Genomic DNA, 6,804 nt, shown 5'->3' on the forward strand with positions numbered 1-6,804 from the left:
TGCCTGGCATTGTCTAGCAGACCTTTTGGGGATTATCTGATCCTATTGGTGTGTGCAAAATGGATTGACTTTCTATTGATTTGTCTGTTTTACATCTTTGCAGGAGTAGAGGTTAATTTGTAGACAACTGATAGCAATGCAAATAATTCTCGTTTGCGAGCAATGCAGATGAAATTTGTTACAGATGCAGCTGATTAATCTCTTAGAAAAAAATAACCCGAGTAGAAACCATAACCTCCAACTTTACAGTTTATCACCCTTAGTGTATTAACCCTTTTTGCATCTGTTATTAACTTCTTTCCAGCATTCCTTTTGCTATTAAAAAAAAAATCTGTTTTCAGGTTCTCCTTTGAACTGGTCGTAACATTTTATAGGGTCCCTCATGAATGAATTGAATATTGACACGTGAGCACTTTATACTTGCGTGAGAGTCATGTATTTTACTGTTTGAGAATTATATTTCAGCAAAAGTCACCTCACTGAGGCCCTACTTGACTGCCCGTCTGAAAAATAGAACTCCTCCGCCATTTCACTGTCCTACTTTTGATTTTCTTCACAGCCCTTTTGTTTATGCTGATTGTCTCCCCAACTATCAAGTGAGCTCCACGAAGATAGGGGCTTTTGCTTGTCAGTTCACCACTATATCCCCAGTGGGCTCTCAATAAAGACAGACTGACTCAGTGAATGAATGAATGTTATCCGGTCTCAGAGGGAACTCCACAACCAACCAGGAGGACTAGGCCAACGTTGCTCTGGAGCGGAGGAGTCTAGGGCTTTCCCATTCGAATCTAAACTACACTCCGTATCTTCTTTCTTTTCGAGGTAACACTGGTGGCGTGGTCGTTAAGCGCTAGGATTGCTAACTGAACGTAGGTTGACGGTTCGAATATGCCGGCGCTCCTTAGAAACTCTGTGAGGAGAGCCTTACCATCCCCTGTAGGGTAGCTGTGACTCAGAATGGAGTTTATGCAAACACAATCTGATCCTCCTTTAACCAAACCGCTGTCCGCACGCCACCGGCCTTTCTCATCTGCCCCGCCGCCGCTCTCCGGTCCTCCATTATCTCCAGTGGTAGCTGTGTGGCTTGACGGAAAACAATTAGGCAGAAAACCCTAATAGTAATGATGATGCGCAGCGGCTTCGAGGTTTTTTTTAACTTTGCCTTTCCTACTAATTTTCCTTCATTTCCAGGGTCCAGGCGCCTGCGCAGTTGTCATAAATGCGTCCGGTTTTCTAGCCGGATAACGCTCGCCTCCTCAACATGGTTTCATTTCCGGACCAGGACAGCCGGTGTTGGCCAGTCATAGCTGTACTGCTGTCACGGCTTCTCTAGTGTTTCCAGAACTTTGCTGCAGACCCTACCCGAACCACAGGCGCCAAACAAATGGCCCTAATAGCTACCATCTGGGTTGGACTGGATCGGATAATAGCCTACCAGAAAGCAGATACCACGGGACGCAAAAAGCTCTTGTGTGTCAGGATGGCCGAGTGGTCTAAGGCGCCAGACTCAAGGTGCTGTACCTTCCCTGTGGGCTTTCTGGTCTCCGAATGGAGGCGTGGGTTCGAATCCCACTTCTGACACAACATTTTTACTTTTCTCCCTTTAAGTACCCTCAAACCATTCCAGCGGCCGTTTTAATTTTTTTCTCCCGGAAGGCAGTCATAACTGAGACGCTCGTATCATGGCGGCCCTCCGCGGTCTTTTTTTCCGTATCTCCAGCGGCTGAACTGCAGTCCCATGGCAAAAAGAAAGAGGTATTTGCGTTGGGGAAGGAGAATGGACGTTCTTGCGATATTCGTCCAATCATATTCACAGAGTGTACGTCATACAGGACAAATTTAGTATAGACAAGGGGAAGGATTGTCGTATGTCGTCCCTGGTGGTCTAGTGGTTAGGATTCGGCGCTCTCACCGCCGCGGCCCGGGTTCGATTCCCGACCAGGGAAATGTGTTTTTTCTTTCCTCGGAAAAACTAAGAATATGTTTGGTAGCCTCTTTTAACAAAGAGCGAGAGAAAGATGTGGCAGTCTGCTTCTGCGAAGATTTACAGCCTTGGAAACCCTATGGGGTAGTTCTACTCTGTCGTATAGGGTCACTATGAGTCGGAATCGACTCCATGGCAATGGTTTCTGGTTTAGCAAAGAGCAGTTGTTAGTCGTGACCCTCACTGAGGTTTATGAGCGCCGGCTATGTACAAGTCAATGTCTTTTACCTACAGTACCTTAATTAAAAGGAGAAAGAGCGTTGCGGACAGCACAAAACGATCCATAAAGTGCCTAGTGTTGGAATTATAACCGTGGGTTTTAAAAAAAATCTTGGGCGTCCAGAAGACCGTTAGAACGGCACTTGTCGCCTAGAGGTTTGGGTCAGGGAGGGTCTTAGTTCCTCACAATGGCTCGGTTACTAGTTCCTGTCGTAAGAAGTAAGGTTATCCTTCCCTACCCCAACAGCTACTTTTTTATTTAGAAAATTTTCCAAAAATTCAGAACAGTGGAAATAATGCCACGGGAACACCAGTGTTCTCTCTACCTAGATTCAACATTTATTAATATTTTGCTTCTCTCGCTATATATATATATATATACGCACACACACTTATATATATGCACACATACACACACATATATATTTTCCCTTCTCCCAACCATTTGAAAGTTGCAGACATTATGACACTACTCCATGTCACACCTAAGAAAACTGACAGTAATTCCATAATATCGTCTTACACCAGTCCACATTTGAATTTCCCCAATTGTTCCCCAAATGTCTTTTATAGTGGCTTTTTGTTCTTCATTAAAAAAAAAAAAAAATCAAGATCCCATCAAGATGCTTGCATTGCACTTGACTGTTACACCTCTTTTTGTTTCCTTTGATCCAGAACAGGCCCCTGCCTTCCTTTTTTTTTTTTTTTAAGATAAGCGACGTTCCAAGGATCCAGGCTGCTTTCCTTGCCTGATTGTTTCCCGAGTGGGGGAAACTTTGGATTGGGGAGGAGGGCGGTGCCGGCACGTGGGGTGCGGCTGGGCCATGCCCCTTCACTTCAGCCTTCTCCACTCACGGAAGAATCTAGCAGCCCCAACCCTGACTGCTGAAGACCTTCCAGCCAGCATTCCCAACTGTCCACTGACTGCTTCACCAGACCTCAAACTAAACATGGAAAATTTAGCATCCTTTTTAATATCAGTTTCTCCTCCGGACTTCCCTATGTCTGTGCATGGACCTACCATTCTTCCAGTTACCTGCTTTAAAGCTTTAGAATATTTTTTTCTTTTTAAATTTGTATTACATTTTCAAACATATACAAAACTAGAGAGAATAATGAACCCTCATGTATGAATCATCCAGCTTCAAAAGTTATCAACATTTTGCTGACTCTTCTAGCTGCCCCTTACCTGTCTATTTTTGGTGAAGTATTTATTTTAAGGAGCCCTGGTAGCCACAGTGGTTAAGACCTCAGCTGCTAACCACAGGGTTGGCAGTTTGAATCCACCAGCCATTCCTTGGAAACCCTGTGGGACAGTTGTATTCTGTCCTGTAGGGTCACTACTAGTCAAGCGAATGTTGATATCTTGATCTTTAAGGTGATAAGCTCTCTTCATGTCCTTGTGTGTATGTGAAGTCACCTTCTGCATTGCTGCTAATTGCAGCCAGGTGTTTCTGAAAGGCAAACACTTGAGTTTAGTTATCTCTTCCCCAGGGATGGATGCTGGGTTATCTCCCTCTGTCCACTACCACAGCAAAACTGTGATGATCATACTTCTTTTGTGTGAATATTTCTCTGGAATGCATACTGGTATGCTGGGTCAAAAGGTTCAGCATATCTTACTTTGATGAATAGTTTCCAATTTGTGCTCCAGAAAGTCCACCTAAGTCTAAATCAGTGGTGCCAATATAACTTTCTGTGATGATGCCAATGTCCTATAGCCACATGTAGCTATTGAGTACTTGAAATGTTGCTAATTTGACTGAGGAACAGGTTTTCTAATTTTAATTAATTCAAATTGAAATCGAAATAGTAACATACGGCTAGTGGCTATCATACTGGATAGCACAGGTCTAAAGTCTAACAGGAGAACAAGAATATCTGCCAAACTTGTCCCAAATCATCATTATCCAGCATTCTCGTGTTTGCCAGTATAGAAGACACCTCACTGTTTTAATTTATATTGCTCTAATTACTAATTTGTAGTCCCTGATTAATGCAAACAGTTGATGTGCTCAGCTGCTAACCAAAAGGTTGAAGGTTGGAGGTTCAAGTCCACCCAAGGGCACCTCAGAAGAAAGGCCTAGAGATCTACTTCTGAAAAATTAGCCATTGAAAGCCCTATGGAGCACAGTTCTACTCTGACATACATGTGTTCACCAAGAGCCAGAATCGATTTGAGGGCAACCGGTGGTACTTACTAATTTGCTAGCCTTTCAGATTTTCTCTTCTAGGAGTTGCCTGTTATTTTCATTGCCCATTTTTGCTATAGGAATGCCTATGTAAAACAATATATGTTTATAACAAAAAACTTAAATCATATTTAAGTTCCATCTTAACATTTTTATAATATTCCGAGCCTCTATGTCTAATTTGATGTTGTTTTTCAAAGTATTCATTTCTCCCTGGGCCCCTTTTCTAGAACCCCAGGCCAGGGATATGTTAGCATACTGTCTATGTCCCTGGTGGTTACAATCCAACTTCCCAGAACTACCCGAGGCCTGTGAACAGAGGTCTGCTTTACTGTGGCCTAGCCTTTGGCTTCTTTGCAATCCAGCCTTGCATGGAGCACAGTACAGCGAGTGACCCTGTAGGTTAGCAGTCAGGTAGAGCTGCGTTCAAATTTTGATTCTTCCTTTCTAGCTGAAGGCAAACTGTTTATCCTAAGTCATAGTTTTCTCATCTGTAAAACTGGCCAATCAAAGGATGAAGAAGAAAGGTAACGAAATTCAACCCAACCTTCAAGTTTCAGTTTGAAATTTTCCTTGATCTTCAAAAGGAATTGAAAAGATTCTGCACTTATATAAGACAAAAAAATCAGTTAATAAGTGAAAAGGCTGTGTAATGGATTGAATTGTATCCCCCTAAAATGTGTGTCAACTTCGCTAGGCCATGATTCTCAGTATTGTGTGGTTGTCCACCATTTTGTGACCTGATGTGGTTTTCCCCTGTGTTGTAAATCCTAACCTGTGTGATGTTAATGAGGCAGAATTAGAGGCAGTTATGTTAATGAGGCAGGACTCAATCTACAGGATTAGGTTGTATCTTGAGTCAATCTCTTTTGAGATATAAAAGAGAGAATCAAGCAGAGAGGAGAGGGAGGGACCTCATATCACCAAGAAAGAAGCACTGGGAGTGGAGCACATCCTTTGGATGTGAGGTCCCTGCGCCGAGACGCTCCTAGACCCAGGGGAAGATTGATGACAAGGACCTTCCCCCAGAGCCAACAGAGAAAGATAGACTTCTCTGGAGCTGACCACATGAATTTGGACTTCTAACCTCTTAAACTGTGAGAGAATAAATTTCTGTTTGTTGAAGGCATCCACTTGTGGTATTTCTGTTATAGCAGCACTAGATAACTAAGACAAGCTGGAAAGACAAACACCTAAATTGAACTGTGATTTCCTATAAGTGGTAGAATTATGAAAGATTTTAATTTTCTTTGTTGTAATTTCCTGCATTTGCTGAATTTTCTACCATGGACATATAAAATTTATTAGTAGAAAAATACTTTATTTGAAACACTGCTTATACCTTTTACAAAAATTAACTCAAAATGGATCAAACATTTAAAAGTAAAATAAAAATCTATAAAACTTTTAGGAGAAAATCTTCAGGATCTAGGGCTTGGTGAAGGGTTCTTAGACATGACACTGGAAGTATGATCATAAAAGAAAAATTGATAAATTTGATTTTATCAAAATAAAAAACTTCTCACAAAAGACCTTGTCCTGTTACCTGTTAAAAAGACAAGCTACAGAGTAGGAACAAATATTTTGAAACTACATATCCAGCAAAGGACTTGTATTTAAAATAAATCTCGAAACTCAAGAGTAAAAAACAAACATTCCAATTATAAGATGGGCAAAAGACATGAATAGACATTTCACCAAAGAGGATATATGGATGACAAATAAGTACATGAAGAGATGTTCAACATCATTAGTCATGAGGGAAATGCAAATCAAAATCACTATGAGATATTATTACATACCTATTAGAATGGCTAAAATAACAAATAATAATAATATCAAATGGTTGTGAAGATGCAGAGAAACTGGACTGCTCATACATTGCTGATGAGAATACAGAATGGTATAGCCACTCTGGAAAACAGTTGGCAGTTTCTTATGAAACTAAACAAACAATTTACTCTCAGAGCAGCAACTGCACTCTTGGGTGGTTATCCCAGAGAAATTAAAATTTATGTTTACACACAAACCTGTACATGAATGTTCATAACATTACATGTAGTAGACAAAAGCTGAAAACAACCCAAATACCTTTCAACAGATGAATGGTTAAATAAGCTGTGGTACATCCACAATGGAACACTATCAAGCAGTAAAAATGAATGAACTATTGATATGCAGAACAACTTAGATGAATGTCAGGGCATCATGCTGAGTGAAGGAGGTCAAACTCAAAAGGTCACATACATATAATTCCATTTCTATAACATTCCTTTTTTTAAAAAAATTTTTTATTGTACTTTAGGTGAAGGTTTACAGAACAAATAGTTTCTCATTAAACAGTCAGTACACATATTGTTTTAGGACATTGGTTAACAACCCCACGACATGTCAACACTCTCCCTTCTC

At 40.9% G+C, this 6,804-nt stretch overlaps 2 non-coding genes across 2 annotated transcripts; both read left to right on the top strand.

The window, feature by feature from the left end:
- Positions 1-1,474: 1,474 nt before the first annotated feature.
- On the top strand, positions 1,475-1,581 carry TRNAL-CAA (transfer RNA leucine (anticodon CAA)). Its single transcript has 2 exons — positions 1,475-1,512; positions 1,536-1,581. It is a non-coding gene; the product is annotated as a tRNA-Leu (tRNA).
- Positions 1,582-1,874: 293 nt separating this feature from the next.
- TRNAE-CUC (transfer RNA glutamic acid (anticodon CUC)) lies at positions 1,875-1,946 on the top strand. Its single transcript has one exon. It is a non-coding gene; the product is annotated as a tRNA-Glu (tRNA).
- The last annotated feature ends 4,858 nt before the right edge of the window (positions 1,947-6,804 follow it).

Source organism: Trichechus manatus, unplaced genomic scaffold, assembly GCF_000243295.1.
Source record: "Trichechus manatus latirostris isolate Lorelei unplaced genomic scaffold, TriManLat1.0 scaffold00181, whole genome shotgun sequence".
NCBI lineage: Eukaryota > Metazoa > Chordata > Mammalia > Sirenia > Trichechidae > Trichechus > Trichechus manatus.